Below are 16243 nucleotides of genomic sequence, written 5' to 3' on the forward strand. Positions count from 1 at the left end.
CCTCTCATTTATCTCTCCACCCTTCAGGCTCTCTGCCTGTATTCCTGATGAAGGACTTTTGCCCAAAACGTCGATTTTCCTGCTCCTCGGATGCTGCCTGAACTGATGTGCTTTTCCAGCACCACTCTACTCCAGAATCTGGTTTCCAGCATCTGCAGTCATTGTTTTTACCTCTTACACAATTCAGTCAAGTCACCCCTCACTCTTCCAAACTCCAGTGGAAACAAGCCCAATCTGCCCAACTGTTCCTTAAAAGACAATCCACTCACTCCAGGTATCAATCTGGGCTGCCTATGGACTGCCTCCGATGCATTTACATCCTTTCCTTAAATAAGGAGACCAAAGCAGCATACAGTATTTGAGATGTGATCTTACCAGTGCCCTGTGTGACTGAAGCATAAAGTCACAAGTCACACGACAACAGGTTATTGTCCAACAGCTTTATTTAAAATCACAAGTTTTGTCAGGAGCAGTCTCCGAAAGCATGTAAGTTTAAATAGACCTGTTGGATAATAACCTGGAGTCATGTGACTTCTGACTTTGTCCACTCCAGCCCAACATTGGCATCTCCACATCATTACTGAAGCATTACATTCCTACTTTTAGTTTCAACTCCTCTCCTAATTAAGGATAGCATCCTATTAGCCTTCTTGATTATGTGCAGTACCTGCCAATTAACCTTATTTGGATCATGCACCTAAATCCCTCTGTACCTCAGATTTCAGCAGTCGTTCTCTGTTGCACTAATGTTCTGCTTTTCGATAATTTAGTGGGATAGATGTTTCTGTAGTGCCGCAATGAATCCAGGATGGTATGTTGTCATTTTCGGAAAGATTCTTAGACCATAGTGACAAGCTCAGGGGCAGTTAGGACCTGCTCAGGTCAGAGGCTTGCGCCTTCTATCAGCTGGCATTGAGTTCCTCGCGGTGCATATTGTACAAAAGCAGGGATATAATTTTGGAACTGCACAGAACACTGGTTCAGTCACTGCTAGAATTGTGTGTCAAGTTCCAGTCACAACATTATATGAAAGGGGGTCAATAAAGTGAGGTATTGGAAAAAGCATAGCAGGTCAGGCAGCATCTGAGGAGCAGGAGAGTCGATGTTTGGGCAGGACCTTTCATCGGACTCTGATCAGGGTCCTAATGAGAGTCCTCCAAAAACATAGACTCTCCTGCTTCTCAGATGCTGCCTGACCTGCTGTGTTTTTTCAAGCATCACATCTTATCAACTCTGACTCCCCAGCATCTGCAATGCTCACTATCTCTTACATTATATGAAGGGCTTAGTTGTTCTCAAGAGTACAGATAAGACTTACCAGAATATTACAAGGTCTTGAAAATAAGGAATGATTAAATAAGTTTGGGTTGGTTTTGTTAGAACAGAGGAGGTTGAGCAGTGTCTTGATTGATGTGGCCTGATGGATAATAGAGATCTGTCCTTGGAGTGGTCAATTATCAGAGGTCACAGATTTAAGATCATGAGTAAAAGGACTAGAGGCGACACAAGAAAAGGTTTTTTTGTGTCTGGAATTTGCTTCCCGGTTTGGTGTTGGGGTAAAAGCTTTGACCTTCTTTAAAATATACCTGCACCTGAAGCACTGTAACCTGTGAATCTATGGGCCAGGTACTGGAAGGTATGATTAGAATGCGTAGCTAGTATTTCTTACTTTCTTTGGCCCATGAAGACAAGGTGAAAGTTATCTGTGCTGTAATGTTTCTACAGTTCTATTTTGCTACTGATATTTCACACAAAAGTAATAAAAAGGGAGAGGATAAACTTTGAGGTTAAACTTATAAGTAATATTGGCAACTTCTGTGGGTTATATAGAATGGAAGAGAGAAGCCAAAGTGAACACAGGCCCCTTGGAGAAGGAAGCTGGAAAAATAATGATGGAGAAGGAGAAAAAGGAGTTGAATGAACACTTTGCATCAGTCTTCACAGTAGAATACACTGATAGCTTTCCTAAAATTACTAAATATTCAAGGAGCAAAGTGGAACAGGAAATAAATACAGTTAAATTCAGTAGTGAAAAACTGCTAGGGAAATTAATTGGCCTAAAGGCTGATACGAGCCCTATACCTGATGAGATGCATCCTTGGATACTTAAGAAATTAACTACAGAGATAGTGAATGCACTGTTAGTAATTTTCCAAGAATCCTTAGATTTTGGAAAAGACCTAGAGAACTGGAAAACTGCCAATGTACCACTTTAATTGAAAAGGGAAGGAGAGAGAAAACAGGTAATGACAGTCTAATTAGCTTAATATCTGTTATTGAGAAAATGAGTCTATTATAAAGGATGTAATAGAAATATATCATATGATCAAACAGAGTCAGCATGGTTTCACAAATTACAAATTATACCTAGCAAATTGTTAAGAATGCTTTTGAGGAAATAACAAGTAGAATAGATGAAGAGGAAACAGTGGATGTGGATTTTCAGAAGGCCTTTAATAAGGTTCCACATGTTAGGCTGCTTCATATGAGTCTGTGGTAGTATATTAACATGGATAAAAGATTGGCTAACGGACAAAGATTGGGATAAGGGGGAGTAATTTTAGGGTGGCAACCTGTAACTAGTGGACACATGGATCAGTGCTGGGGCATCATTATCTACACTATATATAGATGATTTGGATAAGTAAAGTGAATGTACTATAGTCAAGGATAGATGGGAAAGCAAGTGGAGAATTTGACAATGCGTCTGCAGAGAGTTATAAACAAATTAAGTAAGTGGGCAGAAACTTGGCACCTGGAATATAATGTGAGAAATGTGAAGAATGCATTGGCAGAAGGAATAGGGAAACTAAATATTATTTAAATGGAGAAAGACTGCAGAAAACTGTAGCTCAGTGGGATTTGGGATTCTTATGGATAAATCAAAAAGACCTGGCATCTAAGTTCAGTGCATAAAAGGAAAGGCAAATGGAATGTTGGCCTTTATGTCAAAGTGAATCAAATACAAAAATAGGGAGGTCTTTCTGAAACTGTACAAGTCACTAATCAGACTACACTTGGAATACCATAAATGGATTTGATCCTCTTATGTAAGAGAAGATATATTGGCATTGGAAACAATTCAGGGAAAATCCACAAGCTTGATCCCAGAAATGGAGTGAGTGTTCTCTGAGGAGAAGTTGAGTCATTTGGATCTGTAATGGTAGTGATTGGAAAAAGGTCAGCCAAGTGCACCTCATAGAATATGAGTTCCTTGATTGGAGCTGTTAGTCTGGCCCAATCAGGGAGCGCTGGCTGACAGAGATAAGCAGGAGTGAGTCCGTGGACCACGTGTATATTGGGTGTGGGCGTTTGCACTCCCTTTTTGATTTTCTTAAAAACCTCCTCCTCTGCTTTTGGTTGCACTTCAGTCCCACGCTCCTGATCTTCAGGCACCCGGTACGGAGGAGGGAGGGCAGGTCTGAAGACCTCCTCGTGGGTCTGCTCCTGGGCCTAGCCAAACTGGCCATAAACAGGTCGAGGCAGCGGGCCGTGGAGGGGGTCGTTAGGGCCGACTGCCTGCCCCTCTTCCGCGATTACGTTAGAGCCTGGGTGTCCTTGGAAAAGGAGCACTCGGTGTCGACCAACACCCTGGAGTTGTTCAGGGAAAGGTGGGCGCCGCAGGGAGTGGAGTGCATTATTTCCCCCTCCAACTCTATTTTGATTTAGTCCCTACCCTCCACTTCACTGTTTTGATTACACAGCACTGCCCTTTGATGTGAAGGGCACTGCTTGTCACTGGCCACCCGGGTGTTTTCCTATCTTCCTGGTGGTGGAAATTGAATAAAGATTCGTGCACCTTGTGTCTCTCACTGTGTCTCACACCTGCACACACACACCATGGGTGCTGGGGATAAAAATAAAAAAAAATAAACCAGAGCTTGCCCTTTGATATGAAGGGCACTGCTTGTCACTGGCCACTCGGGTGTTTTCCCTATTGAGAGTTGGATCAGTGTGAGTGTGTGTGTACACGTGCAAGGACTTGCCTTGAAGGGGACACAAAAAAAAGCAGGAGTGTCAGAGGTTCTGTTCACTCTGAGAGCTGGATCAGGGTCAAGGATTCTCCATGTGTAAATAAAGGGTGTCTTAGTGGTGGGATACCAGCCTTCATGACGTTATTTCCGTTATCATAGGAGTTTAGAAGAATGAGAGTTGACCTTATTGAAGTATGTAAGATTCCCAGTGGCTTGACAGGGTAACTGCTGAGAGATTGTTTCTCCTTATAGGAGAGTCTAGTACCAGATTTCATAATCTGAGTAAACAGTAACATGAAGAATTTCTCTTTGAGAGAGAAGTGAAGCTGTGCTGCAGAAGCTGGGTCATCAATTACATTACAGAATGAGATAGATGGATTTTTTAATTGGTAAGGAAATCGAGATGTATGTGGATAAGGCAGGAAAACAGAATTAAGGATTATGGATTATCCATGATTTCATTGAATGGCAGACCAGACTCAGGCTGAAATGTATTTAATACTGTTCCACAAAAGAGAATTGGACACTGCTGATGTACTCATGAGGACAATTCGCAATGATACCAATTCAAGGGGGAAATTGACACTAATACTGCCTGGGAGGAGAGCGCTAATGGTTTGGCTAATAGACTCTGGTAGATGTGTTGCTCGAGAGAATGTATCCATTTATGCTAATTGAGAGTTAACTGTCAGACTGTTTAAAATTTTGAACCAATACAATGGACTTGCAGGCTAAAACCAGAGCATGTTAAATAAAAGGTCAGTAGCAACATGGATAAAAAAAGTCTGAGTAGAGGAAGTAATTCTGGTTAATAGATGCTTTTTTAGGTTGAGGAAGGGAGTTTAATGGTTTGAGCTGGAATCCTTATTTTTCAGATATATTAATAATCTAGACCTTGGTGTGCAATTTCAAAGTTTGTGGATAGAACAGAGCATGAAAGTATTGTAAACTGTGGGGAGGACCGTGCAGAACGTCCAAACAAAATTGTGAAGTTGATGACATGTGGAAAACTGCGAAATAATTCATTTTGGTCGGAAGAAGATGGAGAGTGGGACAATGTTGCTCCTTTAACAAGGTCATGTTGTCCATGGTTTCTCTCAAAAGGCGTTGTAAAAGGCAGAGATTCCAATTTGTCCAGGATTAGGCCACTTTGAATGGCTAGCGGATACTGCCTAAGGCAACAATCAGGGAAAAGGCTTTTAGAATTTTTAACACACTTGTACAATGAAAGGGGATTTGCCATTTCTCCCAGAACAGGGTCTTTTCTAATTTGGTTTAGTTTTAGCTGGGAACCTAGAGAAACAGTAGCTGGAGTGACAAGAGGTTCCATGCTGGTTGTCTCTCTGACATCTCTCTCATAAGGACCAGTGTTTGAGTTTACCTTTTTGCCAAGGTGTGTGATGATGGGGATGTTACAGGAAATTGGAACAGCATCACTAAGTTGCGTTAGGGTCAGTTGGGTTTTCAGATAGGTTAAGTTGTTCTACATTCTGTTCCTCTTTTGTTTGTGTTCCATTCGGTAGTCTGTAAATAAATGCTGTTTTGTTTAAAACTGAGTGGTTTGACCAACTGCATCACTCCTGGAATATCCACCTCACTTCTACTTAAAACAACTAGAAAAGTTAGGGTCTGGGCTACCTTCTTTAAATGTATTGAGGGGGTCTGGTCTGGTCCATAACAAGAGTCAAAATAAAAGAAAGAGCATGATTCTAAAGTTGGTGCAGAAGCAAGATCTGGGTTTATATTCATGTCAGTCATTGATGTTGGGACGACAGGTTGAAAACATTGTTAAGAAAGCTTACAGTATCCTATAATAGAGGCATACAGGGAGGTTATGTTGAACTTGCATATGATGCTGTTTTGGCCTTAATCGAAGTATTGTGTCCCATTCTAGACACTGCTTGTTTGAAAAGTTGTGAAGGCATGTGATTTGATTTAATTTATTATTGTCATACGTACAGTGAAAAGTGTTGTTTTTCATGATGGGGCAGATCATACCATACAAAGTGCATTAGGGTAATAGAACAAAGCGAGGAATACAATGTTACGCCTGCAGAGAAGGTGCACAAAGAATGATGTCAGCATTAAATTTAAAATTTGAGAAGTCCATTCAGAAGTCTAATAACAGAGGGGAAGAAGCTGTTCTTGAATCTGTTGGTACATACAAGTTTAAGCTTTTGTTTCTTTTCTGCTTGATGGAAGAGCTTGGAAGAGTTTATAACTGGGATGGGTGGGGTCTCTGATTATGTCGGCTTCCTTTCCGAGTCAGCAATAAGTATAGATGGAGTCAATGGATGGAAGGCTGGCATTCTTGACGGACTGGGCTGCGTTCACAACTCTCTGTAGTTTCTTATGGTCCTGGGCAGAGCAGTTGGCATTCCGAGCCGTGATGCATCCACATGGAATGTTTTCTATGGTGCATCTATAAAAATTTGCAAGGATCTTTATGGGCATGCTAAATTTCCTTACCTTCCTGAGGAAATTCAAAGGTTGTTGTGTTTTCTTGACCATGGCATCAACTTGGGTGCAGAAAAGATTCATGAGAATTGTTCCAGAGATGAGGAACTTCAGTTACAAAAGTAGATTTGGGGAGTTACAACTGTTTCCCTTAGCGAGAAAGAAAAAAAGCCTGAGTGGAGGTTTGATAGGGGCATTCAAAATCGTGAGGTGACTGGACAGAGGAGAGAGGGATAAACTGTTGTCACTCATGAAAGAAATGAAAACAAGAGGGCTCAGATGTCAAATAATTGGCAAAGGAAGCAAAAGTGACAATGAGAAAACTATTTCATGAAGTCATTAGTTAAAATCTGTATTGTATTGCTTGATGTAGTGATGGAAACAGGTTCCATTGAAACATTCAAGCAGGAATTAGATGGTTATCTGAAAAGGGAGAGTGATCCAGCTGATGGGGAGAAGATGGGAAAATGGCACTAAGTTAATTGTTCATTCAACGTGCTGGTGCAGACACAATGGGCTGAACGGTCCCCTTCTGTACTGTACCAACACTGTGATCTAAGTAAGAAGGCAGCCATATTGTCTAATGACTCAGAGGAATTGCTTCCATCTGAAGTGAATGAAATATGTTTCACTAGCTTGTGCACTATCGTCTCATGGCTCGTGGTGGCTGCTGCAAAGTCATTCTGCAGAAATGGGGATAAAAATTCTGCTGAGTATGACTGCGAATGATAAAACATTTCCTCGATTGCCTTCTATTATCAGGAAGTTGCAGTCTTGAAGATTTGATATTCTTCAATTCCTCAATCAACAGCCTGTGGGGAACAGTGATGATGCACTAGTGAGATGACAAGAAAATTATAGCTTTTTTTCCACTATGTATCTTTTTTTTGTGTAAAAAATTTGAAAACGTAGAAATGTACTTATTAAATCTTGTCAGTGTGCCCAGATAGTGCTGCTCACATTGCAGACATTTTCACTTATTTGAGCAATAAAAGACTGTCATTTCTACTCTGCTGTTCTGGGAAATCAAGGGCACGTGAACACATTCATAGAAATCACAGAAATCTCAGGGCAGATGTATCACGTCTATCCAGTATAATTCCATTTTACTGCTCTGCTCCTCAATCCTTTAAGATTCTCATTCCTGAAGTGTTTATCCAAGTTCTAGATAAACACTATGATTCACTTAGCTTCAAGAGGCACTTATGATAAAGTGTTCCATATTCCAATAAGTCTTTGTACAACAAATTCCTTCCAAACACCCACTTCTGCCTGTGTTACTAATGTTGAGTTTTCTTGCCTGCTTTATAACATGTGGAGAAGTATGGGGGAGGAAGAAGGACAGGAAATCCTTCACTGTTTACACTCAAAGGCTTTTTTGTTTTTTTATTGTTCTTAACCATTTCTGCCGCATTGAAAGCAGCTCGGCACTTTTCTTGTCATAGCAATTTTTGCTCACCTTGTCAATCAGTTCAGTGAATTTATGATGAATAACTCTTAAGTCTCCAGTATCTCTGACAAAGATGTGCAGAGGAACCATTATCATTTATGGGCTCATTACCGTTGCCTTATTTCAGCCACTGTCCTTGGATATCCCAAAATTCCACTTGTCCTTGTATGACTTCTTGAAAATGCAATTTTGTTTCTAAAGATATGCAGGGTAATTGAATGTTATAGAGAAGCTGAAGGATGTTGGGCTCATTATGCCTGAGCCATCACTCTGATATCGTTATCCACTGAGACCCCTAGCCTTCTGTCTGTTAAGATTTTCCTGGGTGGCACATGCCTTCACATATTCCTTCTCATAACATATAATACCTGATTGCATGATAGGGGACAGTGCACGTTAACAGCAGTCGAACAGAGTACTTTTAACTCCTTTAAAGGGGGAGGGCATAGAGGCATTCCACTAGCTCAAATAAAAGAAGGAATTGTGAATATTGAAGATCTGAAACAAAAACAGAAATCATTTGAGAAGCTCGGCAGGTACCTGTGGAGAGAAAACAAAGTTAACATTTCGAGTCCAGCATCACTCCTTCTGCGTTGCAGTGGCACTTGAGTAGCTGGAATGGGTCTGGAACCAACATCATTGATGCAACATGAAAAGTTAGTGTTGATACCAGTAAACACGTTTCCCCCCCACCATTTACCACCACTGCACTATTCAACTGAGGGCAGTCTAACAGAATATAGGAAAGAGAGAGTGCATGGTGGCATGGTATAAAGATACCAATCTCTCCTTCAATGTCAGCAAAAGAGGTGGTCATTTGACTTGAGGAAGCAAGGTGGAGGGCACAGCCCTGTCTACATCAATGGTGCTGAGGTGGGGGTGGTTGACAGCATCAAGTTCCTAGAAGTGAATGATCATCAACAATCTGTGTTCACCCATATTGATGCTACGGTCAAGAATGCACAACAGCCTTTCTACTTCCTCAGAGGCTTATGAAATTCAGCATGTTCACAGTGACTTTTACCAATTTTTATAGATGCACCATAGCATCTGGATACATCACAGCTTGGTACAGCAACTGCTCTGCCCAACTCTGTAAGAAACTACAGAGAGTTGTGAACACAGCCCAGTCCATCACGCAAGCTGACCATCCATCCATTGACTCCATCTGTACTTCCCGCTGCCTCGGAAAGGCAGCCAACATCATCAAAGACCCTTCTCATCTCAGTTATAGTTTCTTCCAAGCTTTTCCGTCAGATAGAAGATATAAAAGCTTAAACATATGTACCAACAGATTCAAGAACAACTTCTTCCCTACTGTTATTAGATTTCTGAATGGACGGCTCAAATTTTACATTTAATGTTGACCTCACTTTTTGTGCACCTTCTCAGCAGCCGTGACCTTATATTCTTCGCTCTGTCCTATTATCCTAATGCACTTTGTATGTTATGATCTGCCGATACCTGCACACAAAACAAAACCTTTCATTGTACCAAGGGACATGCAACAATAATAAATCAAACCAAATCTGGAAAAGAAAATTGCAGTTTGAATTTGTGGCCTTTTCCCAAGTACACTACACATCTTACACGAGTTTCATCACCCAATTGATGCAGCACATCAAGATTTGGCAAAGATAGATATCGTTAACTTTGTGCTTTCTACCTCTTCTATTTTATCAGTAATGTCCCTTGGTCATTCAGAATGCAAAGCATACAGAAGACCTAACACCTTTAAGTCCCATTAGTTCTGTTCATACCATATTCCATTTAATATTTATACATATTAGCTGCTGTTTGACATGCTCCACTGGTAATCCAGGAACATTTCCTTCTATAAATATTAAGGTGAAATAGTCATTAAACCTCATTCATTGATTCTGTTCTCTAAGATTCCCTTCTTTGACTTTAAATAGGTTTCACATCTTTAATTATTTGCGCACACCAGGCCTTCCATTTATCCTTTAAGTTGATGACCAATCTTTTATTATTCTTATTCTTAGCCTTCCTAACCTTTGTCTTTACCTTCTCCTCTAAACTTTTACAATTTCTCTTGCTTTTCTTCTTTATAATCAATCTTAAATTTATTAAACGTGACATCTTTAAATCACCTTTTGTCCTTATGTCTTCATTGAGTTCTGAAGTTTCATTTTTGACACAATCCCTTTACTCCACTTCCAAGCATTTTTAGTCTGAATCTTAACCATCTTGTACACAAAATAAATATTGCTTATTGCAGTCCAGTCCCTCCTGTGCAAGCTTTTCCAATTGAATACACCAAGATGTAGCCCTCTTAAGGTTCAGTCGTTTTGTTTGCAATCAGTCTTTCTTTACATATTATACAAGATCCCCCTTCGTCCTCAGTACACCCTGAGAGACCACAAGCAAATATCAATGTAAAATGTTGCTATTACATCATTCTCCATTTTTCTGTAACTTTCAACTCACTGATAAAACATTTATGTTTCTGAGCTTACCAATGGGAACTATGCTTCTTTCAAAATAGCTGAGGTGGGGTTTGTTAGTTTATTGGTATACAAAAAGAACACAGGAGCACATTATGATTTGCAGGGGTCCCTGGAGCATGACAGTATTTATAGAGGAGGTGAGGTTTACTCACGCTTTCAAAAAAAACTCTAATTATATTTCCAAGTTATTCAACAGAAAAGCTGCATGGCATGGAATGAAATCAGATAATGCTGGAGAAACTGAGTAGGTCTGGCAGCCTCTGTAGAAAGAGAAACAGAGTTAATGTTTCGAGCCCAATATGAACAAAGAAAATTACAGCACAGGAACAGGCCTTTTGGCCCTCCAAGCCTGTGCCGATGTGGGTACAGTTACAATGTTTTAAAGACATTTGGGTAAGTACATGAATAAGAAATGTTTGGAGGGATATGGGCCATGCGCAGGCAGTTGGGACTAGTTTAGTTTGGGGTTGTGGTCATCATGGACTGGTTGGACCAAAGGGTTTTTATGGCTCTCTGATTGTATGACGAGGAGATATAACACACAGGTGAGATTTAGCTAGACATTTGGGCTATTACTCATCAAAATTTACATATTGGTCATGTCTGAATGTATCTTCAAATTCTTGCCAATGTTAACATTCTCAAAAGCAGCAATCTACAAACTCTACACAATTCAACAGCCACAGTTGGAGACAGCTCTACCAAAGGCTGTCAAGGTTGTTTTAAACAGTTGTCAACATTTGGCAAAAATGGAGGGTATTCATTGCACCACAGTTGGCTCTGCTGCCTGGGAGAGGGGGAATAAGTGTGGAAAGGTTATAGTAATTGTAAGGGGAAGAGATAGTCGGCTCTGTGGCCACAAACGAAATTCAAGGATAGTATATTGTCTCACAGTTGCGAGGATCAAGATAGTCAGGGAGCAGCTATAGAACAGTCTGAAGTGGAAGGGTGAACAGGCAGTGGTCATGGCACACATTGGTACCATTGACATAGCAAACATAAAGGGATAAGGACCTGAAAGCAGAACATGGGATGTCAGAATGAGGATGTCAAAATTAATGACCTCAGGTAGCTACCAGTACCACTTGCTAGTCAAGTTAAAATAGCAGGATATATGAGATGACTACGTGGCTGGAGAGATGGTGCAAGGAAGAAGGATTTCAAAGACCTGGGGCATTAGAACCAGTTCTGGGATAAATGGGATCACTGCAGGCTGAATAGAACTGATGTTCCAGGGGATGCATTTGCAAATGCGGGCAGGGAAGGTTTAAACTAAAATGGCTTATGGATGGGAACATCTTGGGAGTCAGTAGAGAGGGAAACAACGGCAAAAACAAAAGACACAATCAGAAATAAGAAAACTGACTGCCAGAGAATTCAGACCATTCGAGCAAAACAATGTGAACAGGACTAAAAATGTTAAGAAAAAAAGATTTAAGACCTTGTCACTTAATGCTTGAAGGATGCAATTAGTTGCGCAAATAGACATAAATGGTTACAATATAATTCAGATGATGGTGTCATGGGGGTGACCAGGGATGAAAACTCAATATTCATGGGTATTCAGTTTTTACGAAGGATAACCGAAGGGTGGGGTACTGCTAGTTAAAGAGGACATTAACACCACTGTACGGCAGAGCTTAGAAACACCAAGCGGTAGAAAAGATAGTGAGGGGTTGTATACAGACCCTAAACTGTTGTGGTCATTTTGTATGATGGCATTAAATATGAAATTAAAGTTGAGAACAATAAAGGTACATTATAAATTTTATTTTCATTAGTTGTGATATGTGGATATCGCTGGCTGGTCAGCATTTATTGCCCGTCCCTAGTTGCTGTGGAGAAACCGCACACAAATCACTAAAAGTTGGCGCACAAATCAAAGTGAATGGAATTAATCTTTTAACTCCATTTACAAAGGGAAGGGCATTACAGACCACATCAGAAGTACTGCGTACAAGTCTTGTACCTCAAAGCTCAAGGACAGACTGATCTAAAGTGTTAAATTATAAGATCACACAAAGAAAACCTTGGCATTTGTCAGACAACAGCTGGAGAATGGCAGAAAGATTTTGTCTCCTTACTTTAGAGGGACATGCTAACATTGGAAGTAATTCAGAGAAAGGTAACTGGGTGGATTCCTGAGAAAAAAGGGGCTTGCATTATGAGAAAAGGTTGAGTCGCTTGGGCCTACACTCGTGGGAGTCAAGAATTCTGAACAGTGATGTATTGAAACATGTAAGGGTCTGAGGCAGCTTGACAGAATAGATACCGGCAGGATGTTCCTTCATGGGGAAATCTAAAACAAGGGAGCAAAGTTTAAAATCAGGGTCTCCCATTTAAATCAGAAATGAGGAGGAATTTGTCCTCTAAGAGAACAGGGTCAGAAGCTTTTGGAGTTTTGGCCATCGAATATATTCAAGTCTGAGTTGCACACATTTTTGATTGACAAGAGAATCAAAGGAGGTGCAAGCAGGGAAATGGAGGGAAAGGCAAGTTCAGATCAGCCCTGGTCAGATTGAATAGTGGAGCAGGCTCAAATGGTAAATTAGTTCTGTTCCTATTTTTTAAGTTCTTCTGTTCAGATGTTGAAGAAAATGTCATCACTTTCAATTGTGTTTAAAGTCATCAAAGAGGGCTAAAACTCACTGATTTAGTGGAGAAAATTGCATTCGGAATTTTGTCAGGAGATAAAGTGTGATCGAATTCTATTGGAGCTTCTGTAAGATTCTGAAAGGTGAAGAACTGAGATTATATTCACTGCATGGCTCTGCTATGTCCCACTGATGATGCTATGTCCCACGGTGGTAACAGACACAGAGGCTGCCAATAATGAGTCCTCATGATGATATGTCCTGCTAGATATATTTGGTTAAATGAATAGGGAAATGTAAAAAACATTAAACTAAAGCTACATAATTAGCTGTAGATTCACTATGAAAGTCATAGCCAAGATAGATGGTTACTGAAGACTAGTTGCATCATATGCCAAGATTTATTTCAGAGACTGGATTATTTATTTTTCAACTAGCAGTGTATAAGGAAAACACTATTTCTTTTCAGGAACAAGTTTAAAAAAAAGGTCATGTTCCTCCAAGAGAAAAATCTTTTCTGTCTGTCGATGTGCACCCAAACCATGCTGCTGGTCCTTAGTCTCCCCGTTTGGTATCAGTGCAAGTTCTCACTCACCATGAGGAACACCCTCGGGTCATGCAGCATGGAAACAGACCCTTTGGTCTAACCAGTCCACACTGACCGAGTTCCCAAACTAAACTAGTCCCACCTGCCTGCGCTTGGCCTATATCCCTCCAAACACTTCCTATTCATGAACTTATCCAAATTTGTTCTAAACGTAGTAACTGTAACTGCATCCACCACTTCCTCTAGCAGTTTATTTCACATACAAATCACTCTCTGTTTAAAAACATTGCCCCTCGTGTCTTTTTTAAATCTTCCTCCTCTCACTTTAAAAATATGGCCCTTGGTTTTGAACTACTCCATTCTTGAGATAAGACCCTTGTCATTCACCTTATCTGTGCCACTCATGATTTTATGAACGTCAAAAGGTCCTATACTCCCAACCTCCTATACTCCAGTGAGAAAAAGTCCCTGCCTTTCCAGTCTATTTTCATATCTCAAACCCTCCTTTCCCAGCAAAGTCCTGGTAAAATCTCTTCTGAACCCTTTCCAGTTTAATAATATTCTTCCTATAACAGGACGACCAGAACAATACACAGTACTACAGAACAGGCCTCACTAACAGCCTATACAACCTCAACATAACTTCCTAACTCCTTTACATATTATACCATCTTAATTTGCAATTCTTATAAAAAGATGCTGCCCTGTTTGTAAATGAGAATGAATTCCTATGAGCTCTACATCTACAGTTTCCAAAAGTTTCATTAGAATCCACAATTATTGAAAAAAAACACTAAATGAGGTTGTATTGAGCTGCTGTTTATGACAGGTCACCACCATGTCTGGAAAAGAAAAAAGACTTTCATTATTCATGGATAGCTGTGGCCATTATCTTCTACTGATAACCCCATGAAACATTGATTTGAACATACTTTGGAAAGGAATCTACAATATTAATGAGTTCATTATTTTTAATGCCTCGTGTAGGGTTTTACAATGTGGCACAGCAGGGAGAACAAAATAATTATGCTCCAATGTCACTCTCAATCAAAATAAGGGAGGTGGAGGGTTAAACCTGTGGGTCCTGACATCTCACAGATTTTTGACCAACACAAAACAGCTTTTAAAGAAGCCTGAAAACAAAATTAGAATGTTAGTTGAGAAATTGTGCAGACGTCACACCTTAGCAGCGTGACTGGAACATGAGGATTGGGCTCAGGGGAGAGGGCCACATTCAGAGCAGATTACTCCTCAGATAATGTCAAAGATCGGTCATGTAAAAATAAAAAGTGATGAACTATGCCCAGCCCAAAGGTTTCCAAGGGGCATTTGGTTTCCAATTGCATGTTAAATCTAGAGGGTAGGGAGGAGAAGGTATCTATGTTACATTAACTGGATTGAGATGAAGTTGCTTCAAGGCAGATTTGACAACGCTAAGATGTAGGTCAATAATATCCATGCTTTTAACATTTCTGCCAGGATGCAGAAACATTGGCAAGGCCACATCTATTGCTCAGCCTTAATTGCCCTGAGACTTGTTGGGCCGAAGGGCCTGTTTCCACGCTGTAGGGATTCCAAGAAATTCTATGAAAAAGTGGGGATAGGCCTACAGTTTTGATGTTTCCAAGATTGTTTTAATAATGAAATTTCAAGATGTTGATTTAATGGTGATGAAGGAATGGTGGAACTCGCCCACCGTAGGAAGCAGTATATGTTCCCAACCTCCCCTGAATCTTTAACCATCCGACAATCTCATCCTTTCCTTCACACACAACTCCATCTTGCTAGCCCATGATATCACTGACAGACAGAATTTCAAAACCTTATCAATATTACCGCCTCCCTTTCCTTCAGTATCAATTTACTGATTAACAAGATTATAACTATTCACTGTTTCATCATAGACACCTATCACGGACACCGTCTCCATTACAGATTCTCTCTGCCTGGTTTATACTACCATTTCTGCTGTCCAATCTGTCCCTCCACACCTACCCCGAGTCCTGAAGAAGGGTTACACCTGAAACGTCGATTTCTTCACCTCCTGATGCTGCCTGACTTGCTGTGTTATTCCAGCTTCCTGCCTGTCCACCAACCATCAATCCTCTCATTCCCAACCCTTGTCCTTAACTGCCCTTCAAAGTCTCGACACTGAGCTTCTCACTCAGATACCGGGCTGGAATTTCCCAGCCCCTGATCTGTAAGCATATGTGATTAGAAATAGAAGTTTGATGATGAAATAAGTAACATGAGATAGGATACAAATTGATATTAAAACATTTAAAAAATACAGATTAAAGGAGAAGTAAACCATCATTGCAGCAGAAAGGTCCACTTCAAAATATTTTGAAGCATTGATAGCTGTCCAAAACATTTCAGGGAATACACCATCACCCCATCACACTAATCTGACCCATTTACAATACTGCTCTGCACTCTAATGCTGCATTCTGAAGTGTATGAATGCTTTATATTGCAATGTTACTGCCAGGATGCACAGGTACAGGCCCCCAACTTATACAATGGATCAGGGTGCACCTCTGAACTGTTTTCTTGCTCTCTTGACACACAATCACTCACTTCAGAGGAACTGGCACTTGTACTGGGGCAGAATGGGGACAGGCTGGACTTGAACCATGCAGGGACCTTGTCTTGACAGATAGAACAAGAGCAGGTTTTAAACAACCTGGAGAAAGGAACATTTGATTGTGGCAAAACATAGGCTAACAAAGCAAAAGGATATGGCGGCATTG

General features: G+C 40.5%; 1 protein-coding gene across 2 annotated transcripts in view; it reads right to left on the reverse strand.

The window, feature by feature from the left end:
* si:ch211-26b3.4 (connector enhancer of kinase suppressor of ras 2) overlaps positions 1-16243 on the reverse strand; it is a 576848-nt gene that overhangs the window by 202625 nt on the left and 357980 nt on the right. The window lies entirely within an intron of this gene.

Source organism: Chiloscyllium plagiosum, chromosome 15 (assembly GCF_004010195.1).
Source record: "Chiloscyllium plagiosum isolate BGI_BamShark_2017 chromosome 15, ASM401019v2, whole genome shotgun sequence".
NCBI classification, from domain to species: domain Eukaryota; kingdom Metazoa; phylum Chordata; class Chondrichthyes; order Orectolobiformes; family Hemiscylliidae; genus Chiloscyllium; species Chiloscyllium plagiosum.